Raw genomic sequence first — 22282 nt, forward strand, 5'->3', positions numbered from 1 at the left:
CCCAATCAAACAAATGTAGCAGAATATTAGAGACAGAGAATGTTTTCCCCTTTACCTAGGTCATCCTCTGTAGGGTCAGCTTTAAAAATGTACACCTTGATAATTTCAGGACAGGTGTCATCCAATCTATAAGGATCAGTTTCTGGCTCTGCATGCATGGTAATGTCAGTGGAACCTGCATGATCTGTTTTGCCAGCATCATCCACTAAATAGACAGGAAGTGCATTATAAAACTTCACAGCAGATATAGAAACAAAATGCAGCTGCTTTTTTCTTTTTGAATCAGAGTGGAGGCAGGGTGGACTAGCTTGCTCAGCATTTGATAAAAGTACTTGCTCTCCATGTCTGACAGCCTGCATTTCATCCTCAAAACCAATAATAGGAGAGAACTGACTTCTGAAAAGTTGTCTTCTAATCTCTACCTCTGTAATGGAACAAGCATACTTTCTCACTCCCACCTCACATACACACAATAATAAGTAAATTTACAAAGAAAATACTTTATACATGGAACTAGAGATATGATTAAAATCACTTGCTGTTGTTAGAGAGGATCAAAGTCTGGTTCCCAGTACCCAAATAGGCAACTCACAGTCACCAGTTTCTTTGATTCCAGAGGATGCCCTCTTTCTTTTGTCTACACACACACACACACACACACACACACACACACACACACAGAGAGAGAGAGAGAGAGAGAGAGAGAGAGAGAGAGAGAGAGAGAGAGAGAAAATGTGGATCTGACTACAAACTTCGAGCTTCCCTGGGCACCACATACAAGGTGTACAGACAAACATATAGGCAAAGCACCCACATACATAAGCTAGAAATTTTTAAAAATTGCCACAGTTTTTTAAAAAACAAAACCAAATCAAACCAAACAAAAAGAAATGTGCAGTGCTGATGAAGGAATTCAGGTTTTGTGCTTAGTGCACAAGCACTATAAAACTTAGACATATACCTAGACATTTCTTCAACTTTGCTTAAACAATGGAAAGAAACTGGTGAGATGTGACATATCTTATTTAAGAACAAAGCCTTAAAGTGAAAAAATCATACACTTAAAATTAGATCACTTCAACTGTTGAATGAAGATACACTATGCTGTGTGTATTTTCATACAAGGACAGAAAAATGTGAGAGTAAAGAAAACAATGAAATAACATTTACAATATTTGTAATGAAAACACCTTACTACAATAGTGATCATTCTAATAAATGGCAAATATTATTCATTTCCCAATGTCTTGCTTTCATCCTAGCATAGGAAGATACCATAATCACACACCTACATGTTTACTAAAAGTTTTGTTTTAATGCTGTGCTGGATAGTTTTGTATCAATTCAACACAAGCTACTGGGAAACTTTAAGAAAACACTTCCACAAGACTGGGATTTGCACAGGTCTGTAAGCATTTTATTACTTAGTAATGATAGGGGAGGGTACAGCCCATGGTAGGTGGACCATTGCTGTTCCAGTTGGTCCAGGGTAAAAGAGCAAGCTGAGCAAGCCTTGAGAGACAAGCTAGTAAGCAGAACTCTTCCATGGCTTCTGCATCAGCTCCAGCCTCCAGGTTCCTGTCCTGTTTGAGTTCTGTCCTGACTTCCTTAAACGATGAACAATGGTATGGAAGTATAAGCCAAATAAACCCTTTCTTCCCCAAGTACTTTGTTTACACTGCAGTAAAAACCCTAACCCAGACAAATAACCCACAATTATATACTATTAACACTAATTTTGTCTAAAACAGTAACAAAAGTGTAAATGGCCTTATATTAAACTATATGAGCAAAAACTAATACAAAAAGTGATAGCCCCAGACAGCTTATAAAATACAACAGTTTTATGTTTTTTTAAAGGGCCTAAATCCTAGGAAATTAAAGAGAAACAAGGTGAAGAAGTAGCTCAAGAAAGAATAGCCCAAACCTACAAATGTGATTTATATAAAAACCATAAAATTCTAAGTTAAAGGTCCCAAATGTAGAGACAACATAATTCTCCAGCTGAAAATAAAAAATAAGTTGTCTTCAGTTTTTGAAATGGTATGTCACTCTGTAACCATAGCTGGACTTTCTTCCCTTCACATCCTTAGTGATGGCAGACAGGTGGATTCTTAAGTTTAATGCCTAGCTAACATAACTGATCATCTTCAGTTACACTGAAAGACTTGGTCTCAAAAACCAGACGCAGATAACAATCAAGGAGAGAAACTCTTAATCTCTGGCTCCCACACTCCAGGTTATGGCTATTCTTGTGCACCAGAATATACATACACAGACAAATATGTATATTCACTTATAAGACAACACAGAAAAACATTGCCTTGATAATTCAAGCATGGTGGCACACACTTAAAATTAAAGTACTTAAAAGTGTCAGACAGGAGAATCCCAAGTTCAAGCTCAGCATAGAGGGATAGGGTGTAGTGAGATCCCATCTAAAATGAAACCAAAAAAAAAAAAAAAGCAGAAACAAAAAAAATTTGATAATCGTAGTTCAAGACTTACAGGAAATCAAAAGATAGTCCTCACAGTTGATTTTGGTGTCATCTTGTTGGTCCTAAGACATCCCACTGGAATCTAAGACTGCTTCAGAAGCACAATCTGCTACTAATATTTCTGAAATGTCAGCTGTCAGAGGATCACTGATGACTTCAGCTTCTACTATGCTATCATGAATCATGTGCTCAATATGTTCCATGTCAGACACATGTATAGCCTCACTCATCAACACATGTTCAGGCATAGTCAATGAGGTTGGTGCAATATTAGAAGCTAAAATGTCTGGAATTGGGAACTATGCTAAAGGTACTTCTTCAGGTATTTCTAAATCAAGAACTGGCTCAGGAATGATAACATTATCACATATATCTGTTTCCTCTAAAATATGTGAACAATGAACATCTTCAATGACAACATTTTCAATAGCATCTTGGATTATAATTGACTCTGGATCATCAGGAATAAAATTGTGGACTGTTACATCTGAATTAGATAAAAAACCAGTTTCTTGTACTTCCACAATAATCTGATCACCATCCATGTGTACTGTATCAGCTCCTTAAAATTAAAATTAAAAAGAGAATTTTCAGGTAAGCATACATATCTGAAAGTAAATATTTTTACATTTCTATTGAGAAAAGTGGACTATTATCACAGAGATAGACGTTGGGTTATTTAACAAAAATAAATTAACAAAAGACCTTAAAAAACTGACCTTCATCAAGAAAAAAGCAACAAAGCTAGAACAACCAGTCTTTGGATAGTCACAGAATAAAAATATTTAGGAAAGGAAATTTAAAGTATCGCCATATACTTATTTTGTTACCATGTTAAATGAAATGTTATGGTTAAATGAAACAAGCAAGCAATACAAATTAGAAAGCAAAACTTTTCTCATTTCATTTCTCCTTACCATATTTTATTACTGAAAAAAAACACTTAATTTTTACCCTCTTTGTTTCTTATAATTTATATTTTTCCAACTTGTCCTTGTGAAATAACTTCTATATCCTAGTCTGTGATACTGACAATGACGAAGTCATCCTTTGTGAAACTAAGATAAAACAGTCAATGTATTAATGAAAAGTGAGGTAAAGTCCACAGTTAAGAACAACAGACAGTTGATGGAAAAAGATATCTGATTGGGTAATTGAATGAATGAAACTTCCGTGGTATTTCAGGAATGAGATGTTGAATACAGCAGATGGGGACACAAACCAATATGCAGCTAGGTATAAGCTGCATACCAGCATAGCTGCATTCCCTTTAAATTTTTCTTCTCAGGACCCAATTTTCCAGACCCCAGTTCCTTAGAATATTAAATTACTATCTAATTTCATCCTCTAGTTAAGGAATGAAAGTAAAAAGAATGAGTCATTGAAAACCTATTGAGATTAAAATGACTTAACCAATATCACAAAATTGGCATATTATGATGACAATCAGTAAATTTTGTTCAAATTGAAAGTCACAGATGGGAACAGAATTCATATTGATGGCAAAAATTGATGTATAAAACAAAAAAGTAACATCATAAATCAGCTATCATGATGCTAAATGCCATCAAATGAATGATGTTTAATCCAGGTCCCCACATTTGGTTTTTCTATAAATTAGAAGTGTCATGATAGGATAAAAAATTCTCATATGGTAAAGATCTGATAAACAACATATACATAGATCCCAAGAAATCAGATAAATAAAACAAAAATTGTCAACTGATAAAGGTCTAACTTTAAAAATATCCATACTGAAAACAGGAGATGTAATAAAACAAAAATTCTCACCTGATAATGGTCTAATGTTCAAAATATTCTGACTGAACACAAGAAATTCAATAAAACAAAAATTTTCAAATGATAAATCTATGATGTCCAAAATATACATATTAAACAAAAGAAATCAGATAAATAAAACAAAAAATCTCAAATGCTGAAGGTGAGAGGCTAAAGTGCCAAAGACATAACCCAGAATTTCCTGGGTGTGCCTGCTGCCCTGCCCTTGATTTGCACTCTGTTCCTCAGACCTGCATTCTAAACCTGTACCTGTGGTTATTTCAGTTCCTAGCCCAAGACCTTATTCTCATTGGATAACCTTGGCAGTAGCTCAAAAGGGCCTGTTATATGTCCTTGGAGAAGGACAAAATCAAAGTGACTTTTCACATCTGATAAGGTCTATTTACTTTTTTGTCAAAGATCTGTTTACAGAAATCTTAAAGAAGAGGCACAGAAGTTAAAGGGACACCGAGAAATTTTCACGGGGATGTGTGTACATCAGCCCTGGAGTTAATATTCAAACTAAGGTAATTAGTGCACACATTGCCAGTCATTACTTACACCCCTTCATACCTGCAATTTAAGGTGCTATTTTGCCCTCAGCTTTAGGGAGTTTCTTCTGACCTTCACAGAAGGACATAGCAAAAGATTGAAATTCATAGTTAAGGCCCAAGTCATTCCCCATATCTGAAAAGTTTAGTGGTCAGGAATTTCAAAGAAAAATACATTCATTGAAGTGAAGCTTGTTGTATAAAACACATTAGAAGAATTTAGCATAGCACTTGATATGGCAAGACAATATCAGGGGACATTTGTTGACAGGGTGAAGAAGTTTGTGAGTCTATGGGAGTCTTAGTGTCTTTGAAAAACTTTAACAGGGAAACACAGGTTGGGTTTAGAAAGAAGTAGTTATAGGGATTCACTATGAACCCCCCATATTGTGCATGCCTAGCAGACCTAGAAACTTTCGCCTAGCCATTTCCAGGCCAAAATAAACATTTCTGGGTAAAAATAGCAATTTCCAGGTCAAAATGGACATATCTAGGTCAATACTTCTCACATGACCAGGATCCTATGGCTTTGCATGGTTGCATGAAGTGCATAGCGCAACCATGTGATCTATGCATATGCATGGAATAGCCACATGGGCATGCTTATGCAGGTGCGACCCAGCCTTTATAAGTGGGTGCCATGTTCCCAACACCTTCTTTATTCACTTGTGTTTTCCACAGGCCTCTCACATCTTTCTTTCCTGTCTTAATAAAACTCTTGTTAGTGGATTCTGTTGTATATCTTGACATTTCTTTGCAGGGTAAGAGTGCTGTCAAATAATGAACAAGTAGGATCTCTTCTTCTGAGACAGATATGGTGCTGTTGAGCCTTTCATGAAATACACATCTCACTGACTTGTGAAAACCTCTCTGTCATAGAGAGCTTTCTTAACATCTTTATTACATTGAGTTACCAGGCACAGCAACTTAGAATGGGAAAAATTGATCATAGTCCACAATTCCAGGTAAGAGTTCCATTTTGGAGAAATCAAGGTAGGAACTCTGCTAATCATATCACATCCACATCCAAGAGCAGAGATAAACAAATGCACCCATGCTGCCTGTTTGTGTATGATTATGCTCTATGTTCTTCATACTTACACAGTACAGGTTACAGACAATGAAATGATTTTGCCCATTTTAGGGAGTCTTATCTCAATTAAAAATTAACAAAATCCTACAGACACATGTTCAAAGTAAATCTGATCTATATAATTTCTCACTGTGGGTCCCTCCTCCCAGGTGACTAGTTTAATTCAGTCTGATAATAAAAATTAAGAATGACATTGCCCCAGCATCACTGTAAGGATTTGTGGAGATTTCTGTCTGCATTCAGAAGTGTGGTCCTCAACCTGTGGGTCACCATCACATTGGGGGTCGCACATTAGATATCCTGCACATCAAATATTTGAATTATGATTCATAACAGTAGCAAACATAAAATTAAGAATCAATCAAACAATTAGGGTTCATCATAACAATAGTAACTAGTGTTAATACAATTTAAAGGGTCAGACTATTGGACAAATTAAGAACAAATAATCTGGACTGTCCAGTGGAACCATTTCGTCTATGTTCCTGTATATGAAGGGGCTTGCAAAGGATTTTCCTGAATATCCTTTGCTTTATAGGAAACTCATGTTCTGTGTGGAAGGCTCCAGCTGTCTGGACACCTTTACTACCCAGTAACAGCAGAACACTTTGAGCTACTCAACAGTGAGTACAACAACCACAACACACATGCTGATGACACAGATTTTAGTCACACTGAGATGTATGACTATATCAGACTCCTATGTGCACTTGTTCCTAGGCTATTGCAGCCTCTTCCTCTAGCATAACTCTGCCCAGCTGTTTCCTGTAGACTCTTTAACAGGAAATTAACAATTGTCCTTCTCAGTCAGCATTAAGTCTTTAATGTCTTGTGACTAAGGAGATAAGGAGATGCAGGAATTTATGAAGAACTGTTGCATATATAAATTTCTATGATATTTTTACCTTGTGTACATAAAATTTCAATAGGAGATTAACATTCAGCTCCATGCATGGAAAGAACTAAAGGATGTCCAATCAATTACAGAGAGATCTCTGGCTTTGGATGTAGTGGGTGCTGAAGGGCTTCCCTTGTATCCCAGTCGAGGCTCCTTCAAAGGTCAGCTTGACTTCTAGTGTATTATGAGGAAAGCACATTATCAGGGAAGCAATGTCAGTTCCCATGACATCTGCAGCTCTTCCCTGGACATTCTATTGTATCCTGGAGAGACCTGGGATCCTCTGTGATGTCACCTATGATGTGGCAATACCAATTGCCTTTGGAAAATTTATTCAATGTTTTCACCGTATACTGATGAACATGTTGGCATACTGAAGAGTCTAATTCAGAAAGAGAATGGAGAGGGTAGAGAGAACAGAGAGTGGCAGATGAAAGCTGACCTTCAGCCTCAGAGTAAAACATCAAGAAAGAAATGGTCAAGATAATTGTGAAATGAGTTCTGTGGAGGAAAAGAGAAGCTTCTTGGAGGAAGTGGTCTTGAACTGAATCTTCCAATAATGAGTCACAGAAAGCTGGAGGCTCTAGGAACCAACAGAACATCCCTGTGTGTCATGGCACTTGAAATTCAAGGGTTCCATGATATTAATTGTTTTCCCTCAGAGGTTAGGAACTGGTAAGGCCAAAGCTTTATGCTGGGAACTCTTTGCTTTTGTTGCTTTTGGAGGATAGGCACTGAGGAATGCACATGAGACCAACATGAAATCAGGAGGGATTAATGAGGTGTGCCCCTTGCAAGTCTGAACATCACTGTAGTTCAACCACACTGGCTAACTTTAGGTACTTCCCAGCTGCTTTGTGAGTCCTGAGTTGTTAGTGAGGTGACTTGTTGAGTCTGGTGACCATGTTCTGCCCTTATATGTCTTCTCCATCAATAGTTATTTGGTTAGAGAAACCTGTCCCAATATTTGGGCAACCTCTAAATGACTGGAGTGATTGTAAACTAAGGCAATTTTTTCTGACTCTCTCTCCTTGGTTTCTTGGTGTATGTGCTATGACAGAGAGAACCAAATAGCTAAGATAATCACTTCCCTTCAAATAGAGAAGACAGCTGAGTTCCCCAGAGTGGGCATCTGAATCATGGGACAAAATAATTTGTGGTGTCACTGAGTCATTGTTAAACAAACTTTTTCAAACATTTGATTAGTACTCAGGGTGGTCTGTACATCCACTTTGCATTGTCGTACTGCAAGGTAATTTGTGTACATCTACCCACAAAGAGCACCAGGGAGCCACCATCCCACCAAACCTTCCTCACCAAGATGCATTTGAAGCAGAAGGTGCAGAGACTGAACAATCAGCTACAGGAAATGACCATTGAAAGAAATTAACAAAAGCATTGTACGAGGAACAAAGCTGCACCTTGTGAGCAGAGTTGTGTTCTCCAGTAGTGGGAGTCTGGGTTCTGCAGCTGGGTGGAGGCTGGGACCAGAGAAGCAGTGTGGTAGACTGTCTTTGGACATTGGCTGACTCTCTTTTCCATGTCTCATGAGATCCTTTCTCTGCCAGTGGGCTTACTGTCCAGTGAGGATGTTGTAGTCTCCCCCATGTTTGAATCAACAGTTGAAGGTCTGAGGTCTGTGATCTGAAAGGACCTTTTGTCAGATTGCTCTGTAATCACCTCTCTGGAGGACAAACAGGCTCCATTTGAGGACACTGCGGAGAGAGTGAAAGTTTACCTTACAATTGGACCCTTCTTAACTTCTAACTTGAATCAACAAGAAGAGCAGGGCTGTGTCCATATTGAGACTACAGAAACTCTTATGCTGCAAGAGCCCAAGGACTCCTTTGCCTTGAAGAGCAATGAGAGTAGAATTGGTCAGGTTACCCACAAATTTACCTTTTCCCAGATATTTGGTCCAGAAGTGGGAAAAGCATTCTTCTTCAACCTGACAGTGAAGGAGATGGTAAAGGATGTACTAAAAGGGCAGAACTGGCTCATATACACATATGGAGTCATCAACTCAAGGAAAACCTACACAATTCCAGGTGCTACTAAGGATGGGGGATCCTTCCCCGGTCTGTGGCTCTCATCTTTAATAGTCTCCAAGGCCAACTTTATCCCACTCCTTATCTGAAGTCCTTGCTCTCCAGTGAGTTAATCTGGTTAGACAGCAAGCAGATACACCATGAGGAAATGAGGAAGCTGTCCTTGAAAACTGGAGGTATCCAAGAGGAGGAGCTGTCCACCTCCTTGAAGAAACGTGTCCATCTAGACAGTCGGATAGTTGTCAGCACCAGCTCTGACAGTGGCATTGCTGGGCTGTCTTCGAACAGTCAGCTCACCAGCGGTAGCCAGCTGGATGAAACAGTACTTCATGGGCACAACCAAATACTGCCCCAGTAAGTGTCCCAGCAGACATACATTTCTCTGTCTGGATCTCCTTCTTTGTGATCTACAATGAATTGCTTTATGACCTGTTAGAACCAGCTAGTCATCAGCATAATAGACAGACACTGTGGCTGTGCAAGGATCAAAACAACAATCCTTATGTGAAAGACCTCAACTGGATTCATGTTCAAGATGTTGAGGAAGCCTGGAAACTCTTGAAAGTGGGCCATCAGAACCAGTTTTGCCAGTACCCACCAGAACCAGAACTCTAGCATTTTCTCAATCAGAATCTTGCACCTTCAAGGAGAAGGGGATATAGTGCCCAAGATCAGTGAACTGCCACTCTGTGACTTGGCTAGCTCAGAGCGCTGCATAGATCAATAGAATGGTGAATGGTTAAAGGAAGCAGGAAACATTAACACTTCTCTGCATACCCTGGGCTGCTGTATTGCTGCCCTTAGACAAAATCAGCAGAACAGGTCAAAGCAGAAGCTGATTCCTTTCCATGACAGCAAGTTGACTCATGTGTTCCAAGGCTTCTTCACAGGTCGAAGCAATTCTTGTATGATTATCCATGTGGATCCCTGTGCCTCTACCTATGATGAGACTCTTCATGTGGCCAAGTTCTCAGCTCTTGCGAGCTAGTTTGTACATGCCCCACCTATGCAATTGGGAATCCCATCCCTGCATTCATTCATCAAGGAGCATAGTCTTCAGTTAAGTCCTGGCTTAAAGAAAGAGTGCACAGCTGACTTGGGCCTTGATGACCATCCTGAAAATGAAGCTTACATCTCAATGTATGGCAAGGAGGAGCTCCTGCAGGTGGTGGAAGCCATCAAACACTGCATTTGAAAGAAAGACAAGAGAAGCTGCAGTTGGAGAGGCAGCTCTGTGAGGAAATTTGCAATGAGATGATAGAGCAGATACAGCAGCAGGATCAGTGGTGCAGTGAGCATTTGGACAACCAGAAGGAACTGTTGGAGGAGATGTATGAAGAGAAGCTAAAGATCCTGAAGGAATCACTGACAAGTTTCTACTAAGAAGAGATTCAGGAACGGGATGGAAAAATAGAAGTGCTAGAAACTCTCTTGCAGAAAGCCAAACAGCACCCAGTGGCTCAACAGTCAGGGTCTGGACTGTCCCTAGTATGGTGGTCACTTTCACAGAGGAGAGCATGAAGAATAGGTACTCTTTCTTTCAAACCCTGTGGTTTCAATCTCAGGCCCTCTCTGTCATCATAAATTAATTTTATATAAGGTTTGTGTTTCTGGTAGGCTGTATCTTCAGGGTATGCCTTTGCCCCAAATCATGTCTCTGAATTCTTCCCAAAAGCAGAACCTCAAATGTGGACAGGAATGACATGAGGACAAAGACTATTCTGCTTTCTCTAAATAGAAACAAAAACAGAGACTGTGGCATGATTCATAGTACTTGGGAATTGAGGCAGTAGTATGTAAGTTCCCAGCATGCATGTGAAGAGATTCTATCAAGTGCTGGCTAGTGTAAGATCATGAGTCATAGTACTTGGGAATTGAGGCAGTAGTATGTGAGTTCTCAGCATGCATGTGAAGAGATTCTATCAAGTGCTGGCTATTGTAAGATGTTAGCTGCTGTGATTCTGAGTTGTTTTTGTTTTTTGTTACTTGCTTAGAAAGGCCTTGTGTGTTTAATTCTCCAAGCAGCTGTTGGAGAGGCCTGGTCACACATCTAAATGTGTGGATACAGGGACTGAAACTGTTCCCTGCTCCCTTTGTTCCTCTCTGAGATGACAAACCTGCATGCATTTATTAAGTATCAAATTGATAGAGTCCTCACATTCTCCCTCAGTCTCTCTTTCTTCTGTCTCTCTAAATATCTCTTTCTTTGTCTGTCTGTCTCTCATACACATGTGTATGTGTTGTATATTTTTTGATGTGTTTGTGCATGTATCTCCCCCTAGTTCCCTGCAATCAGCAATCTTTGTTTGGGCATGAGCAGTTCCTTATCTCCCCATTCCCATTTGACACCTTGTTGAAAATTGGGAGCACCACTCAGAGCAATATAGTTCTGCCAGTGTACTTACTTTAGTGACACATAGATATACCCTTGAGAAGTTTATAAATCTTTCCTGGTGTTGACTCCCATCCTCAAAACTGTTCATGATGTTATTTTTGTCTCCATTGTGACAGGTACCATCATTGGGAATTTATTTTTGAAGATAGGAGAAACATCTTCACATATCCTTGAGGGTACATACCTGTGGAGTAGACGCTAGTTAAATTCTTAGACAGCTATCTCAGCAAGCCTACTGAGAGCTATTGCAGCTTCACCTGTCACCATCTAAACTTCCTGCCTATTTGGGCCGATTGTCGGACTAGCTGTAAGTAAATTGTTTGCAACTCTGTGGGTTTGGTCCCAGGTTTTGACACCAACAATGTAATTAAATTTATTGCATCAACTCTAGAGCAAGGTGTCAACTACCTGGGGAGTCAGACAACACCTTGAGCTGCTTAGGACAACTCTGATGGCTGGAACTGCAAGGAGACAGTTTAGCCCTGAAGGGCAAGGTATCACACACACACAATGAACTGCTCAGAACAGCTCTGCCCTGAAGGTGTCCTGGACACCTGGAGCTGTTTAGCACAGCTCTATTGGCTGGAACTGCAAGGAGATAGATCAGCCCTGGAGAGCGAGGTATCTTGGACACTTCAAATGGCTCACAATAGCTCTGCCCTGAAGGTGTCCTGGAGATGGAGACCTGTTTAGCATAGCTCTGACAGCTGGACTGCAAAAAGCAGCCCAACCTGGAAGGGGAGTTTTTCTGACTTCTTGGGAAATTCAGGCCTGGATCTGATGGGGGATGATCTCCCAGAAGGATACAAAAATCCTGCTACTCTCCTGGAGAGCTGATACAGCTGAGCTTTGCTCAGCCCCCTCTTAAGGGGGCTTCCTAGCAGAGCTTTCCTTCTCTGGCCTAAGATATTGCTTCTTTTGATTCACTCTGCAAAAGGGAAAACCCCTGCAGAAATGTAGCAATGTCCTCCAGCTGTGGAGAAAAGTGTTGCTCTTTAGCTCCTCATTGCTCTGTCCACTGAGTGATGTCTCAGCAAAGATCTTCTGTTCAGCTCCTTGTTGTCCTGCTCTTTCAGCTCTCTCTTGTTTTGTCCACTGAGGGATCTCTCAAGAATCTTCTCTACTCCAGTGAATGACTATCTTCACACCCAAAACTCTTTTGAGAAAGATTTATTTGGGAAGGAGGAGTCCAGGAGTGTAGCTACCTCTACCAGGATGGAGAGAACAGCCTTTTTTCTAACTGACTTGGCAGGGCAGTTTACACAGGATGTTTTTGGGGAAGAGATAACTAGGGCTTGGACTTGGAGCCCAGGGTTCCACTGTCATGCTCTGAGATTGGTTGGTTTCACAAGTCAGTTGGCCAGGGGCAGGGATGGCTCTGATCTGATTGAGCCAAACTGTGTTTCTTTCTGCCCTGATATGAGTCTTATTTCCCTAGTTCTAGGCTCAAGGTCAGGGTGAGTTTCCTGTTTTTTTTTTTTTTGAGTGTCAAATGCCATTTATTGAAGGAGGGAGGAGGTCTTAAATACAGACTTGGAACACAATACAGGAACCCCGGTTGGCAGAAGTTCGCTTCTGATGTTTTTTTTTGTTTGTTTGTTTGTGTTTTTTTTTCTTTTCTTTTTTTTTTTTTTTAGTTGAGGATCAAACCCCAGGCCTTGCGCTTTCTAGGCAAGTGCTCTTCCATAGAGCTAAATCCCCACCCCTGATGTTTTACAATTTTACATTTAAGCACTTAACGCCCAGTATGCTGGATACACAGATGAGGAGCTTCAGGGTGGGTCTCTTTAGCCAGCCTATTTTCCCTACAATAGCAAGTTTAATAAATGCCAGTACTTAGGAGACAATATGTGGCATCCCTTGAAGTACAGTAGTCTAGAACACACCCTGAATTTCTGTGATACTTGAGGCCTATGTTCAAGGAGTTCTTTACATCTAGGTCCAGGACCTACCACCAGCCAAATACTTTCTATGAAAAGATCAAGATGGAAAATAAGCATGTCATGTCACAATGCAGATCTTAAAGAATGGGAACATGACAACCTCAGGGAAGTTAAATGATCTGGCAGAGGAGTCAGTCTTCTATTATTAAGTACCTAACTTTCAGGGGCCCACAGCATTGTGCATTGGCCATCTCTGGATTTCCTTGTTGCTGTACTGCATAGTATGAAGCTCTGGTTCAAGCTTATCTGCCTCTATGCACGCTTCCTTAGCAAGTAGTGCTTTGTCTTATGCTTAGCATTCTCAGCTTTGCCAATAGTGAAAGAGACTGTTAGCTACTCTCAGCCCCATATTGTCAAACTTAATAGCTCTATAACTACTATTTTTAACCTTCCTAATAGCACAACCATTTAAATACAATTCCTCATGTTGTGACATTCCACCATAAAATTATTTTTTCTTGGTACTTCATAACTGTAATCACAACTGTTATCAATCATAGTGTAAATATCTGTTATGAAGGGTATCTGAGGTTCCTCCCCTGTGAAAGAGTAATTCCATCACCAAATGAGTCATGACACTTAGAAGTCCAGTTTGCAAAAGAAATGGGTATCATGCAGGGTCTTGGACAAGGGTCTATTGCCACAGGACTGCTACAACACTAGTGTCTCCTACCCTCACTCAAAGGGGATTGGTCCTCTACATGATGGTTTCCCCATTTTTTTGGTTAGATAAGGGCAGATGGGTAATCTGTTTTCTTACTACAAGTTCTTGGATTTCTTTTGTTGTTGGATTTTTCAGAAACAGTATGATTCTTTCTGGAATTCCCTTTTATCTACTTTTGGCCAAGAGGAAAATGTCAGAGACCCCCAGGCACAGAAAGAACTGGTAAGAACAAGCAGCTGGGTCAAGGTTAGGCCCAGTACCATTTCCTCCTATAACATCAGTCTGTTTAACTCTTTCAACCCACTTGTGTTTAATTCATCAATTTATTCATACACACATACCACACACACATTCAACCCCATCACCACTTTCATGACAGTCAATTGTTTATTTTTCTTGTCTATGCACATATATTTCTGGGAAGTGAGTCTTTTGTGAGAATCATTTGGCAATCAGTCTCTGATTCTCTGCCTAAAGTTGCAGTCCAGTGATGGAGATGGATCAGTCACACATCACACCCCTGCATGTCATTATAAGAGGTGCTATGAACAGCCTTGAGGGAGTAAGTTCAAATTCCAGCACAATTTGCTTTTTGCACATTTGCTTTTCAGAGTTTATGTATGCTTACAGAGGCGATAGCAGCTTGCAAGTAGGAGAGCCTCCTACAAAGGTCAAATGATTCATTCTCTTTGTCACTTTGTTGGGTGGCCTGTGGCATTCCTCCTCCAATTTTCTGTTCAAGCTAGGATGTTATTGTACTTATTGAGAGGTCTCAGTCTCTGGCTCTTGGCCAAGTGTTGATAATATTTATTCTGATGCTTCTGGACCCATTTACTAATAATACTGGGGTTATATTAATGTTTCTATATTTATAATTACTGTAAATTGTGGAGGTGCCATTGACACTAGAAAAGTGACTCAGGTCTTGGAATCAAGTGAGTAAAGCTATGTTAATTCTATGGAAATTTTATGCTGAAGCTGAATTGTCTTAATGATACACTCAGCTTTTTTTCTTTGGTTTTATGTGATAGATTGCAAATAATGGAGTCTGCATTCTCCAGGACAACCGAGGTGATTTAAGAGCTGTGGACAGTGTACATTCCCAAAGCATGCAGGGCTATTGAATTCTTGACCAAACAGAAAGAGAAAAACAGTATTATAGTTACAATAGTTGTATTTTGCAGGAAAACAAAAATTATTACCCCAGGAGTCTACACATGGTAATCAGGTAAGAAAGGAAGTTGCCTGGGCTTTCTTCCTTCACACTTGATAGAAAAGAGACATACAAATTCTACAGAGAGGTCTAAATTCTACAGAGCCATGCTCAATATTCTTAGCTGTTCCTTGGCTCTTTAATTCTGCATTTCCATATCCTGGTGCTTTTCTCTCTTTCCATGAAGTTGAAGGAATACTGGTATTCCTCTTAGTGTTTGTTTTGTTTTACTATTGAAATTATATGATATGTTATTTCCCCTTGATCTGTAGACTCAACAAAGATGACTAGACTGCTCCTCACAACTCCAGAGAGGCTACCTAGAAAACAGGAACCTAAGAAAGACACAGAGATTGAAAAATGACAGAGAAATGGATGAGATCTACATGAACAATATGGATGTGCATGGGGGTAATGAAGGGCAAGTTTCAAGGGAAAAATAACATAGGGGAGCAGGAGATCCCAGCTGGATCAAGAACAGAAAGGGAGAACAAGGAACTACAGACCATGATAAAAGAAGACCACATGAAAACAGGAAGAAGCAAAGTGATAGTGAGGTCCCCAGAAATCCACAATGATACATCCACTGTAGACTACTGGCAGTGGTCATGAGAAAGCCTGATCTGACCTAGTCTGGTGATCAGATGGCCCAAAACCCTAACTGTCGAGCTGGAATTCTCATCCTATAACTGATGGAAGTGGAAGCCGAGATCCTTGGCCAGGCCCCAGGTGGAGCTCCAGGAGTCCAATTGTCAAGAAAGAGGAGGGACTGCAAGAGTGTAAATTGTTGAGACCAAGATTGGAAAAGCACAGGGAAAAATAGCCAACCTAATGGAAATACATGAATTATGAACCAAAAACTGTGGAGCCCCCAACTGGATCAGGACATCCAGATAAGTGGAACAATTGAATAGCTTGAATTGTTTGGGAGGCCAGGTACCAGTCTGTGGTACCAGGATCTGTCCTTAGTGCATGAGCTGGCTGTTTGGAACCTGGAGTTTATGCAGGGACACTTTGCTCAGCCTGGAAGGAGGGGACTAGACCAGGTTATATTGAATCCCCAGGGGACTCTTGGCCCTGGAGGAGATGGGAATGGAGGGGAGGGGCTGTGGGGATTGTGGCAGGGGAACCCATGGTTGATGTGTAAAATTACAACACAAATATAATAAATAAAAAGGAAAAAATCCTCATCTAATAAAATTTTAATATCAAAAATATAAATATTGAACATATTTAGGTAAATAAAAAAAATCTCATCTGTTAAAAGTCTAATATCAACAATATACATACTGAACACAAGATATCAGAAAAAGAAAACAAAATCTTCATGTGACAAAAGTCAAGTGCCAAAAATATTGTTATTGAACACATGCTGTGGGGTGTTCTGTATGACAAATGTGTTGCTTTGATTGGTTAAAATAAATAAAGTGTTGATTGGCCAGTAGCCATGCAGGAAGCATAGGGTAGGCGGGACAAGGAAGAGGAGAAGGATGCAAAGTGAATCCTGGGGCAGAGAGATGCTGCCAGCCACCGCCATGACAACAAAGATGTAAGGTATTGGTAAGCCACGAGCCACGTGGCAACTTATAGATCAATAGAAATGGGCTAAATATAAGAGTAAGAGCTAGACATTGATAGGCCTGAGCTAATGGCCAAGCAGTTTAAATAATATAAGTGTCTGTAGATTTATTTGATAAGTGGGCTACCGCACTACTGGGGCTAAATGGGACCTGGAGAAAGGCTCTCCAACTATAAACACAAGCAATTATATGAAAGAAAAATTCTCATCTTATAAGTATCTTATATCCAAAAAATACATATTGAACACAAGAGAGAAGAAAACTCTCATGTGATAAACATGAAATGTCAAATAAATTCTTATTGAACACAAGAAAATAAATAAAACAAAAATTCTCCCCTAATACTTATATCCAAAATATACATATTGAGCACTAGAAATTAGATAAATAATACAAAATTTCTCATCTGATAAAGGTCTAATATCCAAAATATTTATCTTGAAACCAAGAAACCAAAGAAATAAACCAAAAATTCTCCTCCGATAAAGGTCTTATATCAAAAATTTACATATTGAACAGAAAAAATTAAACAAAACAAAATTTTTTCATCTGATAAAAGTCTAATATACAAAATATACATATTAAGCACAAGAAGTCAGAGAAATAAAGCAAAAACTCTCAGAAAATTAAGGCCTAATATCCAAACCATACATAGTGAACACAAGAAATCAGAAAAAGAAAACAACTTCTCATGTGATAAAGGTCTAATATAAAATATATCCATATTAAAAAATAAATTAAATAAAATAAAAATTCTCTTCCTATAAAGGGCTAATATTTAAAATATAAAATGATAACAAGAAATTGAATAAAACAACCTCATCAGATAATGTCTAATATCCATAAAATAAACATTGATCCCCCCAAAAATAAGATAAACAAAACAAAAATTTAAATCTGATATAGGTCTAATACAAAAAAATATATTGTTCAAAAGAAATTAAATTCAATAAAAAATCTTCACCTGATAAAGCTCTGAACCAATAAATATTTTGAACAAAAGACATCCAAAGTATACATATTGAACACAAGAAACCAGGTAAGTAAAACAAAATTTCTCATTTGATAAAGGTCTGATAACAAAAATGTACTTATTGAACACATGAAAGTAAATAATGCAAATATTTTCGTCTGATAAAATTATAATATCCAAAACAAACATATTGAACAAAAAAATCAGGTAAATAAAATGAAATTTTTCATCTGATAAGGACCTAATATCCCAAACAAACACATTAAACTAATGAAATTATATAACTAAAACAAAAAAATCATCTGATAATGTTCAAATAACAAAAATACATATTGAACTTAAGAAATAAGAAAAAGAAAAGAAATTCCTCATGTGATAGAGGTCAAATATCAAAATAGACGTATGAACACAAGAAGTGAAATAAAACAAAATTTCTCCACTGATAAAGGTCTCAAATCTAAAATAAATCGATTGAATACAAGAAATCAGAAAAATAAACCAAAATCTTCATCTGATAAAGGTCAAATATTCAAACTATACATATTGAAACAAGAAATCAGAAAATTAAAGGAAAATTCTCATCTGAAAATTTCTAATATCCCAAATATTCATATGGAACACAAGAAATCAAATAAATACAACAAAAATTCTCATTTGATAATGGTTTAATGGCAAATATATGCACATGGAAAACAAGAAGTTAAATAAAACAAAAACTCTCATCACTCAAAGGTCTAATATAAAAAAATATAAATATTGATCCCAACAAATCTGACAAAAAACAAAAAATTATCTTCTGATAATGGTGTAATAACAAAAATTCTCATCTTATAATATTCTAACATCAAAAATGTACATATTGAACAAAGTAATCAGAAAAACCAAAAATTCTCATGTGATCAAGGTCAAATATCAAAAATGTTGTTATTGAATATACAAAAGTAGATAAACAAAAATTTTCTCCTGATGAAGGTGTAATATCCAAAATATACATATTGAACACAAGAAATCAAATAAACAAAAACATTCTCGTGTGATAAAGATCAAATATCAAATATATACAAATTGACACAAAAAATAAATAAAATATAAATTCTCATCTGAAAAAAGGACTTATATCAAAAATATGCATAATTAACCTGAGAAATCAGAAAAAGAAAACAAAGTCCTCATATGATAAAGGTCAAATATAAAAAATATAATTATTGAAAGCAAGAAATTAAATAAAACAAAATACTCACCTTAGTCAAATATCCAAAATATACAAATCGAACACAAGAAATCAGAAAAAGAGAAGAAAACTCTCATGAGATAAAGGCGAAAAATCAAAAACATACTTGTTGAACACAAGAAACTAAATTAAAAAATTTCGCTCCTGATAAATGACTATTTCCAAAATATACATATGGAAATGGATTGATCTAGAAATAAACATCCCGAATGAGGTAACCAGGCTCAGAAAGATAAACATGGTATGTACTCACTCATACTAGGATACTAGATGTAAATCAAAATGACTAGACTGCTGTACAACTCCAGGGAGGCTACCTAGATAACAGGACCCTAGGAAAGACACAGGGATCACCCACTGAGAGAGAAATGGATGAGATCTACATGAACGACCAGGATGTGAGTGGGGCTAAGGAAGGGCAAGGTTCTAGAAAGCTTATGGGACCAGGAGAACCCAGCTGGATCAAGAACAGAGAGGGAGAACAAGGAATAATAGACCATGATAAATGAAGATCACATGAGAACAAGAAGAAGCAAAGTGCTAGAGAGGTCCCCAGAAATCCACAAAGATACCTCCACTGTAGTCTACTGGCAATGGTAGAGAGAAAGCACAAACTGACCTATTCTGGTGATTGGAGGATGGCCAAACACCCTAATTGTTGTGCTAGAAATCTCATCCAATGACTGAGGAAGGTGGATGCAAAGATCCATGGGCAAGCCCCAGATTAAGCTCCAGGAGTCCAATTGGAGAGAAAGGGGAGGGATTATATGAGCAAGAATTGTTGAGAACAAGATTGGAAAAAGCACTGGGACAAATAGCCAAACGAACGGAAACACATGAACTATGAACCAATAGCTGAGGCTTCCCCAACTGGATCTGGCCCTCTGTATAAGAGTGACAATTGAATAGCTTGAACTGTTTGGCAGGCATCCAGGCAGTGGGACTGGGATCTGTCCTTAGTGCATTAGCTGGCTGGAACCTGGGACTTATGAAGGGACACTTCGCTCAGCCTGGGAGAAGGGAACTGGACCTTCCTGGACTGAATCTATCAGGTTGAACTGAATCCCCAGGGGAGTCTTTGCCCTGGAGGAGATGGGAATGGAGGGTGGCCTCGTGAGAAAGCAGGGTGGGGATGGGGGAGGACAGGGGATTCCATGGCTGATATGTAAAATTAAATTAAATTATAAAATAAAAGAAATGGGGAATTTTCTGAATAGGTACCAAAAAGACAAACTAAATCAAGACCAGATAAATAATTTAAATAGACCTGTAATCCATAAGGAAATAGAAGCAGTCATTTAAAGTTTGTCAACCAGTAAAAGCCAAGGGCCAGATGGTTTCAGTACAGAATTCTACCAGATTTTCAAAGAAGAACTTGTGCTGATACACCTCAAATTGTTCCACACCCTAGAAACAGAAGCAATACTGCCAAATTTCTTCATGAGGCTTTAGTTATCCAAATCAAACAAAGATGCACAAAGAAACATAATTACAGAACAAACAACCCTCATGAACATAGATAGATATATACTCAATGAAATACTGGCAAACAAAATCATGAATGCATCAAAATATCATCCACCATGATCAAGTAGGCTTCATCCAAGACATGCAGTCATATTTCAACATACAAAAATCTGTGAGTGTAATCCATCATATAAACAAACTGAAAGAAAAGAAATACATGATATTCCCATTAGATTTGGAAAAAGCCTTTGACATAATCCAACACCCCTCCATGATACCCTCAACGTCTTGGAGAAAGAAGGAATTCAAAGAACATACCTAAACATAATAAAGGCAATTTGCAGCAAGTCAACAGACAACTTGAAATTAAAGGGAGAAAACCTCAAATATCCAAAACATACATACTGTACACAAGATATTAAAGAAAAGATCAATTATCCTCTGATAAAAGTCTAATTTAAAAATATGCATATGGAACATAATCAGATAAATAAAAAAATTCTCATCTGATAAAAGTCTAATATCTCAAATATATATATTGAACACAAGAGATCATATGAACAAATGAAAATTCCCATCTTATAAAGATCTAGTATGCAAAATATACATAAGGACACAAGAAATCAGATCAATAAAACAAAAATTCTCACCTAATAAAAGTCTAACAAAACAAGAAATCAGAAAAACAAAACAATATTCTCATGGGATAAACATCTAATATGAAATTATATACTCATTGAACAAAAGAAATAAAATAAAACAAAAATTCTGTACTGATTAATGTCTATTATAAAAAATATGCCTATTGAAAACAAGAAATCAGATATACATGTTGAACAGAAGAAATTAGAACAACAAACAAAAATTCTTATCTGTTAAAGTTCTAATATAAAAATATACATATTGAACACAAAAAATCAACTACATAAAACACAAATATATATTCAAATTATACATACTGACATTATTAGATAAATAAAACAAAAATTCTCCTCTGATAAATGTCTAATTGAAAACATACATAGTGAACACAAGAAATAAATAAAAAACAGATATTCTTACCTAACAAAAGACTAATATCCAAAATTTACATATTGAATTCATGAAATCACATAAATAAAAGAAAAATTCTGATATCACAAAGGTCTAATGTCACAAATATGCATGTTCTCTTATGATAAAATTCTAATATCTCAAATATACATAGTGAACACAAGAAATTAGATAAATAAAACAAAATTTCTCATCTGATAAATGTCTAATATCAATTATACACATTGACCCCAAAAAATCATGTAAATAAATCAAAAATTCTATTCTGATAAAGGTCTAATATCCAAAATATATATATTGAACTCTAGAAATCAGATAAATAAAACAATATTTCTCATCTCTTAAAAGTCTAATATCCAAAATATAAATATAGAACACAAGAAATTAAATAAAACAAAATTTCACGTGATAAGGCAGCAATATTCCAAATATACCAATTGAAAACAAGAAATCAGATAAATTAAACAAAATTTCTTACCTGATCAACATCTAATATTCAGAATATATAGAGATAACACAAGAACTCAGAAAAACAAAACAAAATTCAATTGTGATAAAGATCAAATATGAAAAATATACTATTGAACACAAGAAATTAAATAAAACAAAAATTTTGAACTGATAAAGATCTAATATCCAACAAATCCATATAGAACATAATTAGATAAACAAAAATCTCATCTCATAAAAGTCTTATACCCAAAATATACATACTGAATACAACAAATTAATTAAATAAAAATTCTCACCTTATAAATAACTAATATCTGCCCATCAGTGTTGGCACACACCTGTAATCCCAGCACTCAGGAGGCAGAGGCAGCCAGATCTCTGTGAGTTTGAGGCTATCCTGGTCTACAGAGCTCCAGGACAGGCTCCAAACCTTTTGAGAAGAT

The 22282-nt window shown here is 37.5% G+C and overlaps 2 pseudogenes; one reads left to right on the plus strand and one right to left on the minus strand.

Annotated features, from left to right (window-relative positions):
- Window positions 1-55: 55 nt before the first annotated feature.
- Window positions 56-8361, minus strand: LOC118575109 (annotated as a pseudogene).
- On the plus strand, window positions 8360-10388 carry LOC118575110 (annotated as a pseudogene).
- The last annotated feature ends 11894 nt before the right edge of the window (window positions 10389-22282 follow it).

Source organism: Onychomys torridus, unplaced genomic scaffold (genome assembly GCF_903995425.1).
Source record: "Onychomys torridus unplaced genomic scaffold, mOncTor1.1, whole genome shotgun sequence".
Classification (NCBI taxonomy): Eukaryota; Metazoa; Chordata; class Mammalia; order Rodentia; family Cricetidae; genus Onychomys; species Onychomys torridus.